Source organism: Lissotriton helveticus, chromosome 5_1, assembly GCF_964261635.1.
Source record: "Lissotriton helveticus chromosome 5_1, aLisHel1.1, whole genome shotgun sequence".
NCBI lineage: Eukaryota > Metazoa > Chordata > Amphibia > Caudata > Salamandridae > Lissotriton > Lissotriton helveticus.
This window is the reverse complement of record NC_136065.1, coordinates 1418949380-1418970870: the sequence shown is the minus strand read 5'-3', so window position 1 is coordinate 1418970870 and position 21491 is coordinate 1418949380.

Sequence of the window (21491 nt, the reverse complement as noted above, 5' to 3'; positions counted from 1 at the left end):
AGCAGGCGCAGGGTTTTGACGCAGTTTTCTCCTATCTGATTGTAAATACGGCACACCATGGGTGGCAGAGCAGCGGTGCACGTTAACTGGTGCATGCCTGGGGATGTGCCATTTAACATAAATCTGCCCCTTTACATTTAAGTATGTGCAGGACACACAGAGTCGGTGAGGCTTATCCAAGGTTAAGAAGAGATGAGTCCTGTTCACTGAAAAATTAGACATAGTCTTCACCTGATCAGCATTGCTGGACATGGCTAAATAATAGCTGCAAAATATTACTCTTGTTAAACAATTTTACTATTATAATCTCTGAGATTTGTCTCTTACTCTGCAACATCTCATTGTTGTTATCTTTCTTTAAAGATAAAGACAACATCAACATGAGTGACAATCTGCAATCAGTTGATTTTGACCTCATCATTGAACGTGTAATTGAAACATCAGTGGATGTTGATCCATTGGATGATTTAAATCCTGAGGATGAAGAAGAGCGTGATGAGGATGCAGATTTGTCCGAATTATATGACATAGGGTGGGAAGCTGACCTGCTTGAGCCTATGGAAATATAAACATTTATTTTTAAAATGTATAATTAATAAAAAGTAAAAATGTAAACCGTTTAATTTAAAAATAAAGACACCTTCAAAAACAGGTTATGTGTAGTGTCTTCAATAAAATATTAAAATATGCTCATAAAATTAGATCAGATTCACATATAAAATAGCACAGGTAACATAAATATAAATGTCATTTCTTTTCTGCTATTTCTGTATTGTAAATTTGCCAAGGACTAAAAAATCTTCTATTTAAAATGTCAAGTAGTGTGTTAAGTTTTTGATCATTGTTATTGATTTACTGTTTGGTAATAGTGGTTAATAACATTTTTTATTATATTTTACCACAGATTCAACTGCAGATCATTTCAAGATTTCACCATGCCAACAATAGAAAGACAGAGAAAGGCTGCAAAACGTCAAAGACAGCAGGTGAAACAAAATAAGCAGCAGTCCTCTAACAAAAAGATTTGTCAAGTCACGAAGAAAGCACCGGGTAAGAGCACAAAATATTTCATAAGAAATATGTGTAGTAAAAAAAATATTACTACAGAAAATGTTTCAGTCCATAAAAAGATAAGCAAATCAAATGGAAAGGAAAGGCCAATCAAAAATGTTACTGCTAGAGCAAGAGATAACTCTGTGCATGATAGTAGAAGGAAACAACAGTTTAGGGACATTCGTAAATGAATGTTCCGCAACAGGATAATTGGCAATTTGTTAAAAAATATTAAGAAAGTTCAACAGAAACTGGTTTTTTATAAGAGAAAAAAAAAAGTTGAGAAAGTTATTGATCAGGCATTTGAAATTAAACGTAAGTTATTTATTTTGATAATCAATAGAATTAGGAAGCTAAACAAGGCAATTTATGATTTCAAAAGAAATAGTAGATGGAAGAGAATAGTTAATCGTAGTAATTTTTGTGAAGTTTTTTCTGGAGAATGGATGCATAGTTCAAGCTGTGAGGCATTTTTTAATGAGGAGAGTTATTTCCAGGATAATGATTTGGTGCATGCAGTTGACACCAGTGGTCGTGCTTATGAAGTGAAAGATGGTTGTCCAGTTGAAAAAGAAAAACTTGTGACAACAGAGGCAGAAGAGGTGTTAGGTAATGAGGTTTTAGGAAGACGTGCTAAGGGTCCTGTGTACACCTGGAAGTGTAGTAGTATTTGCAGTGTGCGACAGGATTCCATCAATTTGCTTTGTGATTTTGTACGGTCATTTAATAAGAAAAGTTTGAAGCAGAAAATGAAGTTGTTGCAAGAATTAGATCCTTGCAGAGTGAGAGAAGTGACAGGTTTGCATGGTCATTCACTGGCTTGTCTTTCCAGGAGAGTATGCCAGAGTGTTTTTCATCATTTCAGGATGCTAGCAGTGCATCATAATAAAGTGAGGAAATTAGTTAGAATGTTGTATTATGCTAAGAGTCCAGCAATTATGCTTAAACAATTATGCGCTGCTCTTTTGCATGGTTCTGAAATAGATGTGAAGAACATATGTGAAGAAATTGAGTTTTGTTACTTTGGAAGTAAAGAGGAGAATGTTGAAATTGACCCAGAAGAAGAGGGTAATGTGGAAGATAGTGTACAGGTTTCCAGTACAGATAATTTCCAGAGGGAAATTGCGACGTTTCAGGTGAAATCAAGTGAGAGGCCTAATTTCACTTGTGTGTGTTGTCGACGCACTTATTATAAGAATCAGACTAAGTTAGTGGATTTATATGCAAAAAGTGAAAGGGAAAATAATAGTGAATGGAAGGATTTTGCAACATACTTGATGGTAGAAAATTGTTTTGATTTGGGATTTGATCAACGTGTGTGTACTTATTGTTGTTGCAAATTAAATCAAAACCAGATGCCTGCTAGAGCAGTTCATAATAATCTGGAATTGGTTGAGATTCCTTCTGAATTGAAGGATTTAAATACTTATGAATCTATTTTGATTCAAAGTATCCATCCCTTTCAGGCTATTGTAAGAATGGAGCCAAAGACAGGGAAATTGCCTCCATCAGATTTACAGAGAGGATTAAAGGGAAGAGTTGTTTATTTGCCTCTAGATTTGAAGAAAAACATTAACACAATTGGAGTAGAAAAAGTGGAAGAGGAACCTCTGGTTATCTTAGTTAATGGGGTTCCGACAAAGAATAAGAAAATATGGCAAGATTTAGTAGATGTTAGGAAAGTTAAAAAGGCAACATTGTATTTGAAAAAAAATAATAAATACTATAAGAATGTATATGTTGCAGAAGAGGAAGTAAGTGAGGAAGATGATAGCGATTTGTGTGCTGGTCAAATTGAGAAAGTAGAACCCTCTACTAGTGAACAAATATATGAACATTATAGTGTTCATCCTTTGCATTCCAAGGAAGTCATGGGGAATGCTATTGAGTTGTTTCAAATGAAACAAGCCAAAGGGAGTCCCATTAGTGTTTGGGAGGAAAGTTTGGAAGCTCGGTGTTTCCCACAGCTTTTTCCAACAGGTCAGGGAGGAAGATATGATGAGCGACCTCATCAAATTCCTGCTTCTGAATACCGGACTTTGCGATTGTATGCGGGAGATGCTAGGTTTCGACAATGCATTCCCTATTTGTTTCGTCTCCTGTTTGAAAGCGATCTGTCTGGACTGTCATATGCAGTGAACCACATCTTGAAAAGTGGTATACACATGCAAAACATCTCGGCAAGTGACTTTATGGATAAAGTCAATGTCCAAGACAGTATTTTGGATTCTCACCTGATTAATCTCATGGCGTGTCAGCGTGGTACTAATGAGTACTGGTACCGTCGTCATGGTGATTTAAAATGTATGCTGAGGAACTTAGGTACTCCCACATGGTTCCTCACTCTGAGCTGTGCCGAGTATGGCTGGGAAGACTTACTTGAATTTCTACGAGAGGCAAATGCTAACGTAGATAACATCGAATTCAAGACACCCGGAGAACTGTGCTCTTTGGATCCAGTCAATGTATGTAGGTACTTCAATCATAGATTTGAAGCTATGATGTCTTTCATCATGAATAAGAAGAATCCACCTCTTGGAGAGGTGTTGGATTTCTTCTGGAGAAAGGAGTACCAAGCAAGAGGTGCTCCTCATATACATATGTTGCTGTGGATCAAGGATGCACCTAAATTTGGAACGGATCCAGAAGACTCAGTGATGAGTTTCATCCAACAGTATTCTACGTGTGCTGTTCCAAACGCAAAGGAGAAGAAAAGCCTAAGAGAAAAAGTTCTGCGTTTCCAAAGCCATCGATGTGGAAAGTACTGCCGTCGTTAATTCCGAAACAAGGACAAGTTCTACACCAAATGTCGTTTCGGTTTTCCACGACCGGTGATTTCTAAAGGAAGAGTAAACAGTTTGATGTCTTCGCTGCGACATAATGTCATGAAGAAATCACCTAAAAACACATACAATTTGAAGAGGAACGAAGAGTCCAAGTACATCAACGACTACAACCCGGTGATTTTGTCCATGTGGAATGCTAACATGGATATACAGTTTGTGGCTGATAACTGTATGGCTGTGGCTCGGTATGTGACGTCTTACATCACCAAAAAAGAGAAGACAGAATTGAAGGATATGTGGGAGGACATTTCCCATGAAAAGAGCCTCAGCAAGAAGTTGTACAGTTTCAGTCTGAAGATGTTGTCGCATCGAGAAATTGGAGCTTACGAATGCTCTGACCGGTTGTCTTCAGCAAGTCTCTATGCCAAGTCCAGGAGTATCGTTTGGGCGAGTCTTGGTCTTGCTGCAACGCGTAATCGAGTTCTGAAACCTGTGCGGGAAATTGAGTATTTGGCGGAAAAGGAGCCAAACAGTACCAACATTTTGAAGACCAACATGTTGGATACATATTATCCAAATAGAAGCAGTCACCTCGACAATGTTTGTCTGTATGAGGTTCTTCAAAATTACATATTCAAGAGGAACATCAAAGAAGATACTGAGAAAGGAGTGTATGCTGTAATAGGAAGTGAGGGATGTCTGGTCAAGCAAAGAAAATGCCACTTGGTAAACCATCGAAAATTGAGTGGCGAATCTCCTGAAAAAAAGGAGTTTTTCTATTTAGCACTTTTGCAACTTTTCAAGCCTTGGCGTGCAGAAGAGGAACTGCTTGGAGATTTCCTCTGTTACGAAGACTCTTTCAATGCCGCCAAGGAGACCATAGAATGTCCTGCTTTTTCCAAATATGTAGAAATGTTGAATGCGGAAATTGAGCAGGAAGCAACGATTGCAGCCGAGATTGCCAGAGACAGTTCTCAGGACAGTCAGAGTTCTGCTTCATTGAGTCAGGATCCACTAGGAGGACCTGTTATCGAAAATGAAGCTGCCACTGCCATGAATGAAGTGGAAAGAGCCATGGCACATGCTCAGGAGGATGCGGTTAACTTAGAAGAGTTGGAAAGACAACTCAACGTTGAGCAGAGGAAAATATATGACGAAGTTACCATGCAAATTGATCATGGATTAAGTCATGACAAGAAAGAGTGCTCATGTACGTCGTTGAAGCCTGTCCGACTGTACGTGAGTGGAGAAGCGGGAACTGGAAAAAGTTTCCTCATTAAAGCAATTTCATGCTATTTGCAGGAAAGGACAGAGTCATCGCTGTCTTGTGTTGTCACCGCTCCAACTGGACTGGCAGCACATAACATTAAAGGGATTACTTTACATCGTTTACTGATGCTGCCAGTGGAGCATGACAACAAATTACAATATCACAAGCTATCTGGAGATGCTTGTTTTGAAGTTTCAAGAATCTTGAGGAAAATGAAACTTCTTATCATTGACGAAGTAAGCATGGTTTCCAATGTCATGCTTGCCTTTGTGCATTTGAGAATGCAAGAAGTTCTCAAAACAGAGTATGATGTGTTATTTGGTGGCAAACACATCATTGTTTTCGGAGATCTTCTGCAGCTGACACCAGTGAAAGGGCAACCTGTGTTCAAAATGCTCACGCATGAAGATACCAGGACGTGCCTAGGCAGCATTGGCAACGTCAATATATGGTTAAACTTCAATTATGCTGAACTGCATGAAAATATGCGTCAGGCGAAGGATGAAGTTTACAAGACTATTCTACAAGATGTTAGAATTGGAAAAGTGACCGAGCATGGGAAAGAAGCTTTACATGCACGATTACTGTCAAATTTATATCCAGAACAAGATGTTGTGCCTGAGAATATTTTTCAGAAAATTACTGATAAGAAATCTGGAATATGTTTGATGCCAACTCTTGCAGAATGTGCCAAATTCAACAACAAAATGTTGCATTTAGAAAAGCAAGAGATTGTGAAACTGGAAGCTATTGACAGAGTAGAGAATATGGGATCAACAATTATTTTGTCTGAGAATCTGAAAACAAAATTGGATTCATTAGAGAATAGTATATCTAAAACTGCAGGTTTTGAAAAGACTCTGAATGTGTGCTTGAACTGCCGTATAATTTTAAGAAGGAATTTACATGTTGAAAGAGGTCTGGTAAATGGATCAATGGGTAATGTTGTTGATTTTGTAAAATACAGAAATAGAGATGGAATTGAATTTTTAAAAATTTAATTTGATGGCATTGAGGAAGTACAGCTAATTGGTCGTTGCTCTGCTAGATTTTTGCTTGTAAAAGACTTATATGTTCGCCGTAAGCAGTTTCCTGTTTGCTTGGCATATGCGGTGACAATCCATAAATCGCAAGGTTTAAGTGTAGACAGTGCATTGGTGAATATTGGCAGTTCTGTGTTCAAGGAGGGTATGGCATATGTGGCATTGTCACGAGTTAGAACTTTATCGGGATTGTACTTGATTGAGTGTGATGTCACAAACATTTGTGCTGATCTAGATTGTGTTAAGGAATACAATAGGTTAAGAAGAGAGTATGCGCCACATTTGCCTCAGTATCCTTTGTTTGAGAAACGTGTGGTAGGCCGGAAACGAAGAAATGTGACCAATACTGGGGAGGTTGTAGCAAAAAGACGAAAAGTCGATGAACCTAAAATTACAAGCAGAAACAAAAAGGATTCTGTTGAAGATGTTGTTGGTTTTCAATTTGAAAACAGTTCTGGTGTCAACTGCTATGCTAATGTAGTGGTTAATGTTTTGTTTTCTCTAGAAAATGTAAAAGAAGAGATTGTGGTCAATTCTGATCAAAGATTTTGCAGTTTGTTAAATTCTGTGTTAGAGAAATGTAGCACTGATAGAAGAAACATAGAAAGTGTGTCTGAAATTCGAAATCTGTTAGACAGATGTTCAGGCCAAACACAATTCTCTCAAAATATTCAGCAAGATTGTCAGGAGTTTTTAATGTATATGCTTGATGTATTACATGCTGAAGGTGTAGATGTAGATCAGCTGTTTGGGCTTTCTTATCAATGGCAGCATGACTGCGAGAACTGTATGGTATCAAGTACTACTAGTGTAGACTCAGAAAGATTTATATATTTAACTTTGCCAGACAGTAAATCAGTCTCCTTTAATAAGCTAGTAAAAGCAGCTGATCACAACATGGAGTGTAGCCAATGTAAATCTGAAATGATGTCCACATTATTTATACGAACATATGGCCAGTATGTCATTTTAATGTTCCAACGATGTAGGCCTGATGGAACAAAATTGACAACTTTAATTAAAAATTTTGTAGCTTCGCAGTTGTCAATATCAGGAAGGACTTTTGTAACTGCAGCAATTATATATCATGACAGCCCTTCAATAACATCAGGACATTACACAGCTTATTTAAAGTCTAGAAATGGCTGGTCATTCTGCAATGATTCTGTTTTAATTTTCAAAAAAAATTGCCGTATGACCTTAAAAACTCTTACCTGGTGTTTTTAAAACCAAAATTTTAGGGAAATAATCTCGGGATGTGCTCTGTGGAATTTCAAGAAGTTCTAATGGCTCCTACACAATTTGGCCTTGAGGATAAGTGTAGTTCAGAGACATAACTTCTAACCATAGGACTGGACGTCATGGAGAAATACGTGCACTTTGAATGAGTTCAGAAAAACTGTTTCTTTTTATAAGCTAATTGAAGCAGCCAATCAAAACATGGAGTAGAGGGAATGTAAGTCTGCAATGCTGTCTACTGTTTTACATTGCTTTGTGATTAAAAGTGATGTAGAGAATTAAATAATTGTAGTAGTCATAGAGGTAGTGTAAGTCTGCTTCATAGTAAGCAGTATCAGTGTCATAGGAAATGTAGAACATGACTGAGCAAGAAGGGGAAGATATTACTATTCCAGGATTGTGAAAATGATCTTCAACATTTTAATTCTGAAAGTTGCGGAAATGCCAAATGACGGGATTGGCTTACAAGAAATCCAAGAGTTATAAATGGCTCTGACCAGATTTGGCCTTGTGGAAACTTGTGGTAGAGAGCAAGAAGTCATTTATTGCATGTAACGTGTTTTTAAAAACGATGGAGATTTTCTTTCAGAAAGTGGCGGGCTGAAAGTAATAACAGCACAAAAGAGTGTAAGCTGTTCATAGGACATCCTTGGACGTCATGGAAAGTAAGTTAACTTTAAGGAGTTCTGAATTTTGATTTCTTATGTTGTATGGGTTTTTTAAACACAATCATTTTGATTGTGTTTTTTTTTCCCCGCTGTTATATGATGAATACCTTCAAGTCACTGTTTTTAGTGAATTTTGATACATTCTGAGAACAGCAAAAATAAACCATTTAACATGTATAATTAATTCTGTACCGTTTTCATTTATGATGTATATGTAGAACTGTGTAGGAGGCATGGAGAAGGTGAGGCTTCTGTAAGTGTCAAAGTTGTTGCATGCAGTGCTGCACTTCTGCGTATTCTTTCATATGCTAGACTACATCTGCACAATGAGATACCTAAGCAAAGGAAACACAAGTGATGTGATTGTGAAATGAGCAAAATAAATTGCACGTATTTCAATTACATCACCTGTGTTTCCTATCATTACGAATCACATTGTGCAGATCAAGTTTAGGTCTGTCCAGGGAAACATAGGAGGTTTGGACTTTGTTGAAGAGTGCAGTGGACATGACTCACTTCATTGGTAGACCTTCACATGTATTATCTCCTCTGTACTATTCAACAAGTGTAAATCTCATCTGCAACCCTGAGTAGGCCTCACCTCAAACAAACCTCTGGATAGTAGACATCTTATTGGCATCCTGAAGCAATTATTTAAAATTTTAGTGTCTTGCGACACTTTTCTGAAACAACAGCAATGCAAAAGATGCACCATGTTTTAAGATAGGCCTCACTTCATCTGCATCAAGATACTGTTAGTTTAAAATGTATATCTTTAGGACTGTGTAGGGGGCCTGGAGAAGCAGAAGCTTCTGTAAGTGTCAAAGTTGTTGAAAAACTGTTTGTCCTTCAATCTTTTCCCTTGTCTTTTCTAATTTTTAAATACATGTTTTAATATTTTTCAAATGTTTGTTCTCTCTTTCACAGATTGAAAGTATAAAAACAAAAAGTGAGTAATTTAACGACAATTATAAGGTAAATATTTTGTACTCTTTTCGTTACATTTCTATCACATTTAACTACTATTAGTTCCACTGCTTCATTTCTTTAACCCTCAGTTTCCTGCCTTTGCTACTTCCCTCATTCCTTTCTCTATTACCTACTTACTCAACTCCTTCCACTCTTTTTCTCAGTCCCTCTCTTCTCATAGTTCCTCACTCTTGTTCACTCACTCCGTCTCTATTACTCTTAGTGTCTTTGACTGATCACTCTATCACTACTTGTTCATAATGCTTTCTCTGTGTAGTTGAAGCCCACTAAGGGGAATATTATGAACACAGCCAATAAAATTATTGCTCTTTTTATTGGCAGAAAACTGGTGCAAAAGTGGTTTTAGCGGCAGTTTTCTGCCACAAAAGCAGCTTTAGCGACACATTTCTGCCAATAAAAGCTGCAAAACTTTTATTGCCTATGTTGATGATATGGCTCTATGTTACTTACATTTCTTTGCTGTTTCAATTAATCTTTTTCTGTTATTTTTTGTTTTCTGTTTTCTATTTTTTCTCTCTGTTATTCCTCATGTTTTAATCTTATTTTGAACATTCACTCACATTCTCCAAGAAACTCTTCTTTGTTAATGTTATACTCTCTTTTTTTTTCTTTCACTTCGTTATCTATTTTGTTTTTCACAATTATACCCTCTTCTGTCTTTTCTTCGGTAAATAGATCTATTAAACAGTATCTCTTCTTTACTCCCTATAGCTGTCTTTCTTTTAACATCACTCTCTGTTTACTTTCCTTATACTTACACTTTTTTAAAAAAAAAATTTTTTTTGGTTAGCTCCCGGTCCGCGTACCGGGAAGCTAACCCGGGAGCGAACCAAAAGAAATAGAGCTTGCCAGAGTGCTAAACATTCTAGCAATTTTTTTTGAAAGGGAAGGTAGTTCTGAAAAGAACTTTTTTTTTAATATTTTTGTTGTTTTATATATTTTTTTTTTTTTTGAACATTTTTTGTTTTTTTTGTATTTTTTGAACGATTTTATATTTTTTGGGGGTTTTTTTGGGGGGGGGAAACAACAAAAAACAGGCGTTGAAAAGGGCTCAACAGGAGCAAAAAAAAATTACTGGGGGCGGTTAGGGCAATCATGGTGTTCATACGCCAGGATGAGTGCATTGATGCTCATGTTGCCACAAGCTAATAATGCACGACAGTGCATACATAAGTGAATCATGTGCCCAAAATTTTCTTGAATATTTGGCACAGTTTCCCGTGCCTCTTCTGGTGTTAGAGAAATCGGTATTGTTGGTCTGGCCACAGGAGTTGGTCTTGGATTGTCCTGCATATCCCTTATTTCCGCCCGGCTGTAATTTAGTGGATGCTTCCTTGTCATGTGCCTGTGCATTGTGTGATTTCCATAGCTATATTTTTTGTCCGTCCCTCTGGACAATTGTTCTTTGCATATGCGGCAGGTGACATACCTCGCATTGACTTTTTTTTGGCCACGAGGGATCGAATAAAACTGCCAGATGAAACTGGCTTTCTTTCTGGAAACCCGGGGCACCTCTTCTAAGAACTGTGGTTCTTCTCCCTCCTCATCCATTTCTTCATCTTCCTCCTCAGTGTTGGTAATGACCTGGGGAGGTGGTCCTCTCTTCCCATGAGGAGGTGGAGGTGGTGGTGGGGGTCCACCAGCTGAAGCTACCAATGAAGCCATTTTCCAACAAGCAAAATAGGTCTTCCTCTCACAATGATGAAAGTCAGAGTGAGGAAAGAAGGAGGGGTTTTCATCATTTGGGAAAAACAATACTTCTCAACCAATGAAAAGTGTTATTTTTAGGTCACCTGACCTAGCCTTACATCATTATGAAACCAAAAGTGAAATGAACCAATGAAAAGTTTTATTAACAAGTCACATGACCTCTCACGCTCATGTTACGCGCTGCGGAACGCGCCCCGGTTAGCTTCCGGGTCGCTAAGCTTCGCGCCCCGGTCCGCGCCCCAGGACACTTCCGGGTGCGCTAACGCGGTACGTCACAAGACGCATTATGCGGCAACGCGATACGTCGCGTTTTCGCGACGCGCCGCGGATCGCTTCCGGGGAGCTGCGTTTCGCGCCTCGGTCCGCGCCCCGGGGCACTTCCGGGTGCGCTAACGCAGTACGTCATAAGACGCATTACGCGGCAACGCGATACCGTCACTATGTTGATTTTTTACCGGTTCGCGGACCGGGTCGCGGCATCAAATTGAGCTAACGGGAAGCTTCCCGGTCCGCGGACCGGGAGCGAAACAAAAAAAATATTTAAAAAAAATTATTAATAAACATATAAAATATATTTTTGGATTTAAATAAGAATACATTTTACAGCTATAGATATTTGCTATTAAAAAACCATTGAAATTCACTGAAAAAACCATAGGTTATAAACCATATATAGTTAGGAATTAGCATTTACAAAACCTTGAAAATTCACTGAAAAAAACATAGGTTATACACCATATATAGTTAGGAATTAGCATTTTTAAAACCTTATTTTACTCACACAAAACCATTGAAATTCCATATATAGTTAGTTGCACTAACTATATATCGCGCACCCGCAATCCACTGCTGATGATGTCACATATTACATCATTCATGACATGGTCAGTGACATCACTGATGACATCACTGATGACATCTCAAATGACATCACTGATGACATCACTGATAACAACATCCAGTGATTTTATGTTTCTGTAAAGTTTAAATATGTCTTACATATTGAAGAATGAGTGGATGTATAAGTGTCTGGACGAAGGATTTAGTAGGTGCATGACTGACTGTATGAGTGAGTGATTAAATGTATCTCACTGAGTGCATGGGTTAGTGACTAAACTGTCTTAATTTGTGCATCATTATGTCTGTTGTTCTGTAAACTGCTGCATGTGTTGATCAGTAGCTATATGAGTAACTATATGGGTTATTGATTGATTGTCCAAGTATTTGTATGGGAGACTGAGTGTGTGTGTGGCTGGCTGGGAGGTGTGTGACTCTGTGCAGATCAATGTGTACTTATATCAATGATTGTATAACAAGGTAAGTATGTGTTAGTATATGTTTGAAAATTGTTAGACGGGGACCCTGAGGGTCGGCCGGATACCGAGGGAGAGATCCCCGAGGGGGACCGTCTCCGGCGATCGTACAGACAAGTTACCTCCCTCCCCACAAACAGGCACCACACCAAGTCGAGTTCAAGGCTTTATATAAGGTTCTTAAGGCAAGGATATCAGCGATACAGGATATCTTGGACCCGGGGGTCCTCTCACTTCTAGTCTCTGTAGGGAAAGGGGGTAGCGGGACAGTCTTGGTACCGGATCGGTACAGGTAGTGGTAAAAAGGCGAGCTCACAATCCTCGAGCTGGAGTGTCTGTGGATCGGGCCGCGGCAGCGCCAGCAGGCCAAGGTGATAGTCTCATAAAGCAGAGGGCCGCGGCAGCGCCAGCAGGCCAAGACGATGGTTTCACGAGGCAGAGGGCCGCGGCAGCGCCAGCAGGCCAAGACGATGGTTTCACGAGGCAGAGGGCCGCGGCAGCGCCAGCAGGCCAAGACGAGGGTTTCACGAGGCAGAGGGCCGCGGCAGCGCCAGCAGGCCAAGACGATGGTTTCACGAGGCAGAGGGCCGCGGCAGCGCCAGCAGGCCAAGACGATGGTTTCACGAGGCAGAGGGCCGCGGCAGCGCCAGCAGGCCAGTCACGGATGAGTTCTTCTTGGGTCTCTCGACTCCAGGATACAACTGCCTTCCTGGTCTGGTCCTGCCCCAGTTATAGGTCTGGTCCCCTTTGATGTCCGGACCCTCGCGCCTGGGGGCCGGGAGGTCGGGGATGAGGGAGTCCAGACACCCAGCAGGGGGGTGGAGCCAGCGCCCAGGCGGCCTGGGGTGATCGACACCTGGCGGGGGAGAGCCGTTGACGATTCCTTCTCCCATTGACTCGCCAAGTGTTCACTCTGCCTCCTGGGAGGATGGTGGGGCCTCGATGTCGGGGCTGGCCGGGCCCGGGGTTAGGGTCGAGTTGAGGCCACGCGGCCTCGTGCTGCAGTGCCCCAAGATGGCGGCCGGGTCGATGTCGTGGGGTAGATGGTGACCCGGGCCAGCTGGGTCCGGAGCTGGTGTCTTGTAGTGGAGGGATTGCAGGGTACTTCGGGTGGTCGTTTGTGGGCTCTGGCTGGGGATGCAGGGAGAGCCAGGGTCCTGGTCCCATTGCGGGGAGGGGGGACAGCTCGAACATGCGGCCTGTCCAACATGCGTCCCCCCCAGCTGAAGGCGGGGAGAGTCAGCCATCTTCCTGGGGACTCTCCTCGCTGAGGCGGAAAAAGCGTGACAGGCCGTCGGCGTTGGCGTGGTCCTGGCCTGGACGATGTTCCACCGTGAAGTCCATCCCCTGCAGGGAGATGGACCAGCGCAACAGCTTCGGGTTCTCCCCCCGCATTTGCATCAGCCATTGCAGGGGTCGGTGGTCTGTTTGCACCCGGAAGTGGGTGCCGAAGAGGTATGGCCGGAGCTTCTTGAGTGCCCAGACTACGGCGAAGGCCTCCCTCTCAATGGTGCTCCAGCGCTGTTCTCGGGGCAAGAGGCGTCTGCTGATGAAGACCACCGGATGGTCGACCCCTTCGGCGTTGAGTTGGGAGAGGACGGCCCCCACACCATGATCGGAGGCGTCCGTCTGCACAATGAATTCCCGGCTGTAGTTGGGAGCCTGGAGCACGGGGGCCGTGCACATGGCGGTCTTTAGCTTCTCGAAGGCTGATTGGCAGTCCGGGGTCCAGTTGACGGTTTTGGGGCTTTTTTTGGAGGTGAGCTCTGTGAGGGGCCCCACGATGCTGCCATAGTCCTTCACGAACCGCCGGTAGTATCCGGTGAGCCCCAGGAAGGCCCGGACCTCCGTTTGGCTCGTAGGGGGTTGCCAGGCCTGGATGGCAGCAATTTTGAGTTGGAGAGGGGCCACCAGCCCGCTTCCCACTTGGTGTCCCAGGTAGGTCACGGACCCTTGGCCAACCTGGCACTTGCTGGCCTTGATGGTGAGCCCGGCTTGCTGGAGGGCGTGTAGAACCTTCCGCAGGTGGCGGAGGTGGTCGGTCCACTGGTGGCTGTACACCGCAATGTCGTCCAGGTAGGCGGCGCTGAAGTCTTCCAGGCCCGCCAGTACCTGGTTTACCAGCCGTTGGAACGTTGCCGGGGCGTTTTTCATGCCGAAGGGCATGACTTTAAAGTGGTAGTGCCCGTCTGGGGTAGAGAAGGCGGATCGTTCTTGGGCCCTAGGGGTGAGGCCGATCTGCCAGTAGCCCGCTGTTAGGTCGAAGATGCTCAGGTAGCGGGCGGCCCCCATCCGGTCAATTAGCTCGTCTGCCCGGGGGATGGGATGAGCGTCGGTCCGGGTAACTGCATTCAGCCCCCGATAGTCCACGCAGAACCGGAGCTCAGGGGCAACGCCCGGGGCAGCTGCCTTGGGAACTAGGACGACTGGGCTCGCCCAGGGACTGTCTGAGGGTTCGATCACTCCTAGGGTCAGCATCTTGGACACCTCGGTCTGGATGCAGGCTCGTACCCGGTCTGGTACGCGGTATGCTCGGTGTCGAATAGGAGGGCTGTCCCCGGTGTCCACATCGTGGAGGCACCAGGGGGTGACTCCGGGGGTGAGGGAGAACAGGGAGGCGAACTGCCTCAGGAGCGTTTGGCAGTCTTGGCGTTGCTCCGGGGACAGGGCCTCGGAGAGCTGGACCCCTTCCACTGAGCCATCCTGCTCGAGGGCCCTCAGTAAGTCCGGAAGGGGTTCGGAGTCTTCTTCTGTCCCAGTATCGGTAGCCATCAGGAGGCTGAGTTCGGATCGCACAAAATGGGGTTTGAGCCTGTTGGCATGGAGGACCCGTAGGGGGTTCCGGGCAGTCTCCATGTCGATTAAATAGGTGACGGGCCCCTTGCGTTCGATTACCTTGAAGGGCCCGGACCATCTGTCTTGGAGGGCACAGGGCTCAACCGGGGACATCACCCAGACCTGTTGTCCAGGTTCGAACTCAATGGAGGACGTGTGCTGATCGTACCACCTCTTCATGTCCTCCTGACTGGCCTCGAGGTTGGCTTTGGCGGTGTCTCGGAACCGCCGGGTCTGGTTGCGGAGAGCCAGGAGATACCGGTAGATGTCCGGGGGAGTTTTCTGGGGAGGCTGCTCCCAACCTTCCTTGACTAGGCTGAGGGGGCCCCGGACGGGGTGTCCGTACAGTAGTTCAAAGGGGCTGAAGCCGAGGGACTTCTGCGGGACCTCCCGATAGGCAAACAGGAGGCATGGCAGCAGTACGTCCCACTGGCGTCGAAGGGGTTCTTCTAGACCCATAATCATCCCCTTGAGGGTGCGGTTGAATCTCTCGACCAGTCCGTTTCCTTGCGGGTGATAGGGGGTCGTGAATTTGTAGGTGACCCCGCATTGCTGCCAGAGGGACTTCATATATCTGGAGATAAAGTTCGTGCCCCTGTCACTGACGACCTCCCGGGGGAACCCCACCCGGGAGAAGATCCCCATCAGGGCCCGGCCCACCACGGGGGCCGTCACAGTCCGAAGAGGGATGGCCTCGGGATAGCGGGTGGCGTGGTCTACAAGGACCAGGATGAACCGGTGTCCTTGGGCTGTTCGAGGGTCGAGGGGCCCCACAATGTCTATTCCCACTCGTTCAAACGGGGTGGTGACGACAGGAAAGGGTTGTAATGGTGCTTTGATTTTTCGGCCACTTTTTCCGCTGGCCTGGCAGGTGGGGCAGGCCTTGCAGTGGTTGGTGACATCCTTCCGCATGTGGGGCCAGAAAAAATGGGTCACCAGGCGGTCGTAGGTTTTATCCTGCCCCAGGTGCCCGGCAAGGGGGACATCGTGGGCTAAGTTCAGGAGAAAGTCTCGGAAGCGAAGGGGCACCACCAGCACCCGACTGGCCCCTAGTTCTGCAATTTTCTGCTCGCTGTAGAGCAGGTCTTGGTCCCAGTAGATCCAGTGGGCCCCCGAGGTATCCCCGGTGCTCTGGGCCAGGGCTTGCTGCCGGAGTCCTTCGAGAGAAGGACAGGTTTTTTGCTCGGCCCGGAATTGTTCCTGCGTGGGGCCTCCCTCCTGCCGCCATTGTGCCAGGTCAGGGACGTCCCGAAGCTGGTCGGGTCCTTCTTCGGTTTGGGTCAAGGGAATGGCTTCTGGGGCGGCCTCCTCTGGGATGAGCGCGGGAGGAGGTTCTGGCCACTCGGGCTCTTCTGGGCTGGGGACCGCGCGGGTGGTCATGGACCGGGTCGTGACGCAGACCCATTCGGGGAGGCCAAGCATCCCCAGGTGCTCCCTCCGTTCGACAGCTGCCCAGGGAGAGCTTTCAAGGTCGTTTCCTAGGAGGCAGTCCACGGGGGCATCATCGCGGACAGTTACTTTTAACATCCCTGTTACTCCTCCCCACTCGAAGGGGACGTAGGCCAGGTGGCATAGGCTTTCGGAGTTGTCGGCTGATCGAACAGGGCAAAGAATGTTCGGCAAGATTTGGTCTGGAGTGACGAGGTGGCGTCGGACCGCCGTTACACTGGCCCCGGTGTCGCGGAGGGCTTCCGCCCGGCGGCCATTGATGTTGACCCATTGACCGTACTTCTGTGTGTTGGCGGGAAGGGGGGCCCGCGGAATCATGTCTCTCTCCCCTAAGCAGACCAGTGCCATGGCGGCGGGTGCCCATTCAGAGGGATCGGTCTCGTACTCCTCTTGGTCTTCCGGGATTATTTCTTCCCCTAGGGCCGCCGCTGCAACTTGGCGGGGAGTAGTGTTCTGATTCTTTGGGCAGTTGGGATCACTGGCGTAGTGGCCGGGTCGCTGGCACCTGTGGCACGTAATGTTGGCCCGGAACCCGGCCCGGACGGCAGGGCTTCCCCGGCCAACCGGGGTCGAGGGGTTTCTGGGGGGTGACGAGGGGCCGGGGTCTCTCCCCCGACCCTGACTTCCTCCTCCCCCTCGGGGGCGATACGATCTGGATACTTCGCTGGGTGCGCTCCGGCCAACTCGGGTGCTTTCCCACCGGTCGGCTTCGGCGGCGAGTTGTCGAGGGTCGGTTAGCTTGCTGTCCAGGAGGTGTTGCCGGAGCTCCACGAAGCAGTTGTTCGACAGGTGTTCCCATACGATAAGGTCAAAGAGTTGTTCGTAGGTGGTTACTCTGTTGCCCTTGATCCACCCCTCGAAGGCTCGGCTAAAAAAGTTCACGTACTCCACCCAAGTTGTACCCGGAATCCGTTTGCAGTCGCGGAACCGTTGGCGGTACATCTCAGGTGTGAGCCCGTATCGAGTGAGGAGGGCGGCCTTCATGTGGTCGTAGGAGGTCATCAGTTGGTCCGGGAGTTGCAGCAGGGCGTCCCGCCCTTCGTTGACAAACCTCCCCCATAATCCGGCTCCCCAATCGCTTCGGGGAATCCGGTGGGAGGTCATTGCCACCTCATAGGCTTTAAACCACTGCTGGATATCATTGTTCTTGTGGTATTCCCGGATGACATCTTTGGGGATGTGAACCTTGGGTTCGGTCGAGGCAGACGGGGTCGGTTGTTCGGGGAGCCCGAGGTCTTTATTCTGTTTCTGGATCTCCAGTGCTTTGAGATTGCGCTCATGTTCGTACTCTAGTCTCTTTTCCTCTAGCTCCCTCTGTCTTTGCTTGTCTTCCCGCTCTTCCCTGAGCCGTAAGTGTTCCAGGGTTATTTTTTGTTCTGCCAGCTTGAGTTCCCCATCCAAGCGAAGTCGGGCAAGTTCTAATTCGTGGAGTCTGGTTTTTTCTCTTTCTCGGATCTCTTCCAGGGAGAGATCCGCTCTTTCTTTAGTTGGTGCGGGGCTCGTCTCGGTTGTTTGTGTTCGGGGTACGGCCGTACCCGTTTCCGCCCAAGCTTCTAGGGCTCGTTTGAAGTCTTCCTTTGTGCTAAGACCTGTGGTTGGAAGTCCAAGTTCTATGCAATATTGCTTCAGTTCCCGGTGGTTGTAGTCTTCCAATTTTTCCATCTGAAATTTTTCCGTTGTTCCGCTCTCTATTGACATGGTTGTTGTGTGTGGTGGGGCGAGTGACTTTCTGTACGATTATGCGTAGGTTCGGATCCCGTCGCTGGCCACCAATGTTAGACGGGGACCCTGAGGGTCGGCCGGATACCGAGGGAGAGATCCCCGAGGGGGACCGTCTCCGGCGATCGTACAGACAAGTTACCTCCCTCCCCACAAACAGGCACCACACCAAGTCGAGTTCAAGGCTTTATATAAGGTTCTTAAGGCAAGGATATCAGCGATACAGGATATCTTGGACCCGGGGGTCCTCTCACTTCTAGTCTCTGTAGGGAAAGGGGGTAGCGGGACAGTCTTGGTACCGGATCGGTACAGGTAGTGGTAAAAAGGCGAGCTCACAATCCTCGAGCTGGAGTGTCTGTGGATCGGGCCGCGGCAGCGCCAGCAGGCCAAGGTGATAGTCTCATAAAGCAGAGGGCCGCGGCAGCGCCAGCAGGCCAAGACGATGGTTTCACGAGGCAGAGGGCCGCGGCAGCGCCAGCAGGCCAAGACGATGGTTTCACGAGGCAGAGGGCCGCGGCAGCGCCAGCAGGCCAAGACGAGGGTTTCACGAGGCAGAGGGCCGCGGCAGCGCCAGCAGGCCAAGACGATGGTTTCACGAGGCAGAGGGCCGCGGCAGCGCCAGCAGGCCAAGACGATGGTTTCACGAGGCAGAGGGCCGCGGCAGCGCCAGCAGGCCAGTCACGGATGAGTTCTTCTTGGGTCTCTCGACTCCAGGATACAACTGCCTTCCTAGTCTGGTCCTGCCCCAGTTATAGGTCTGGTCCCCTTTGATGTCCGGACCCTCGCGCCTGGGGGCCGGGAGGTCGGGGATGAGGGAGTCCAGACACCCAGCAGGGGGGTGGAGCCAGCGCCCAGGCGGCCTGGGGTGATCGACACCTGGCGGGGGAGAGCCGTTGACGATTCCTTCTCCCATTGACTCGCCAAGTGGTCACTCTGCCTCCTGGGAGGATGGTGGGGCCTCGATGTCGGGGCTGGCCGGGCCCGGGGTTAGGGTCGAGTTGAGGCCACGCGGCCTCGTGCTGCAGTGCCCCAAGATGGCGGCCGGGTCGATGTCGTGGGGTAGATGGTGACCCGGGCCAGCTGGGTCCGGAGCTGGTGTCTTGTAGTGGAGGGATTGCAGGGTACTTCGGGTGGTCGTTTGTGGGCTCTGGCTGGGGATGCAGGGAGAGCCAGGGTCCTGGTCCCATTGCGGGGAGGGGGGACAGCTCGAACATGCGGCCTGTCCAACAAAAATGTAAGGTGCTCTATGTTTAACTGTATAGACAAGAAAATGGAAGTGTGATTGATTCTTTACAGGACTGACTAGGTGTGTGAGTAACTCCATGGATGAGTGGCAGAGTGTGAGTGTCTGTATAGGTGTATGAGTGCATATGATAGTGTTGTAAAGATGAGTGATTGTATGTATGAATGATTGTATGGGTGAATGAGTGAATGTGTGTGTAGACGTAGGAATCAGTGAGTACATATGTAGTAACTAGTATTGGTGTGTCAATGGTTTCAAAAATTATACTCTGTATTTAACACTGGGTGAAACAGAGGTTATATTAAAATGTGAGGAGATGCATTGTATTGTCACATGAATGATATCATCAGTGATGTGGTCATTGATGTCAAATGAGATGTCATCAGTGGAGTCATCAGTGATGTCATTTGAGATGTCATCAGTGATGTCATCAGTGATGTCACTGACCATGTCATGAATGATGTAATATGTGACATCATCAGCAGTGGATTGCGGGTGGGCGATATATAGTTAGTGCAACTAACTATATATGGAATTTCAATGGTTTTGTGTGAGTAAAATAAGGTTTTAAAAATGCTCATTCCTAACTATATATGGTGTATAACCTATGGTTTTTTCAGTGAATTTTCAAGGTTTTGTAAATGCTAATTCCTAACTATATATGGTTTATAACCTATGGTTTTTTCAGTGAATATATATATATATATATATATGTAGAGGGTGTAGCACGGTTACAACAAATTTTTTACAACGCACTACCATTACATCGCAACTTTTACCACGCAAACCATTACAACGCAATGCGCTGGGGGGGCGCTCTAGGATAGGGAATGTATTTAATATACTATCCAACACCTTCCCTGCTATCCACGGGGACTGGAGTTGGAATAGTAAATTAAATAATTCACTATCCAGCGCCCCAAAGCACTATGCGTTGTAATGGACTGCGTGGTAAAAACCGCGTTGTAAAGGCATGCGTGGTAAAAGCATGCGTTGTAGTGACACCAATCCATATATATAGATGGATGGAGGTAGTTTCCTATGCTGATGACACCCAAATACTCGTCCCTCTCTCCCATTCAGATGTGCAGACCGCCTCCAGATTTAGATCATGCATGGAGGCGGTTGGTCACTGGATGATACAGAACTCTCTCAAACTGAATGGGGAGAAGACTGAGGTGATGGTGTTTGATGGGAACGAAAACATCTGGTCCTCCAGCTGGTGGCCTGACTCGCTTGGAGCGTGTCCTTCCCCCACTACATCCGCAAAAAATCTGGGGGTGATGATAGATCCTGCCCTGGATATGGGCAGACAGGTGAGCAGGACCATTTCCACCTGCTGGGGTCTTATCCACACCCTGCGAAGGATCAGGAAATACTTGTCTGTGCAGTCCAGAAAGCAAGTAGCGGTCGCGCTCATTGGCTCTCGCCTGGACTACTGCAATGCGCTGTATGCGGGGCTAAATAAGACCCTCCTGCAGCGCTTGCAGGTAGTCTAGAATGCCACGGCTAGATTTGTCTTGGATGTGCCCAGACGCTCATCGGCCACATTGGCTAGAAAAACTTTGCATTGGCTCCCTGTAGAGTACCGAGTACGCTTTAAGGTCTTGTGTATGATATACAGAGCCATTGCAAGAAACTGTGACTATGGAGTGGGTTCTATCATCTCCCACTACATCCCGGGAAGGAATTTGCGTTCCTCCGGGAAATTGCTTCTGTCAGTCCCTCGCGTGCGAAGAGCCAGATGGGGGGGCAGGGCTTTCTCCACCTTAGCTCCCAAATGGTGGAATGATCTCCCTCTGGACCTTAGATCCCTACCCTCCCTACAGACTTTCCGCGGTGCTTTAAAAACGCGCCTCTTTCAGAAGGCCTATGTGTAAGGATGATTGATCTGGACGATTTGATATTAATGTTAGGCGCCTTGATGCCTGCGGGTTATTGTTCTGCGCAATATAAATTTTAATCTAATCTAATCTAGATATATATAGATAGATATATAGATATATATATAGATATATAGATATATATTACCTTATATTTAGAACTTAGTTTCCATAGGAAAAGCATTTTTTGATTTGCTAATAACTTTGGCGTCGTTTCACGAATCTTCGCGAAATTCTCCCCAAAAAAGTCTATCCAGGTCAGATCCTATCCTGAAAGTTAAGGGGTGAAT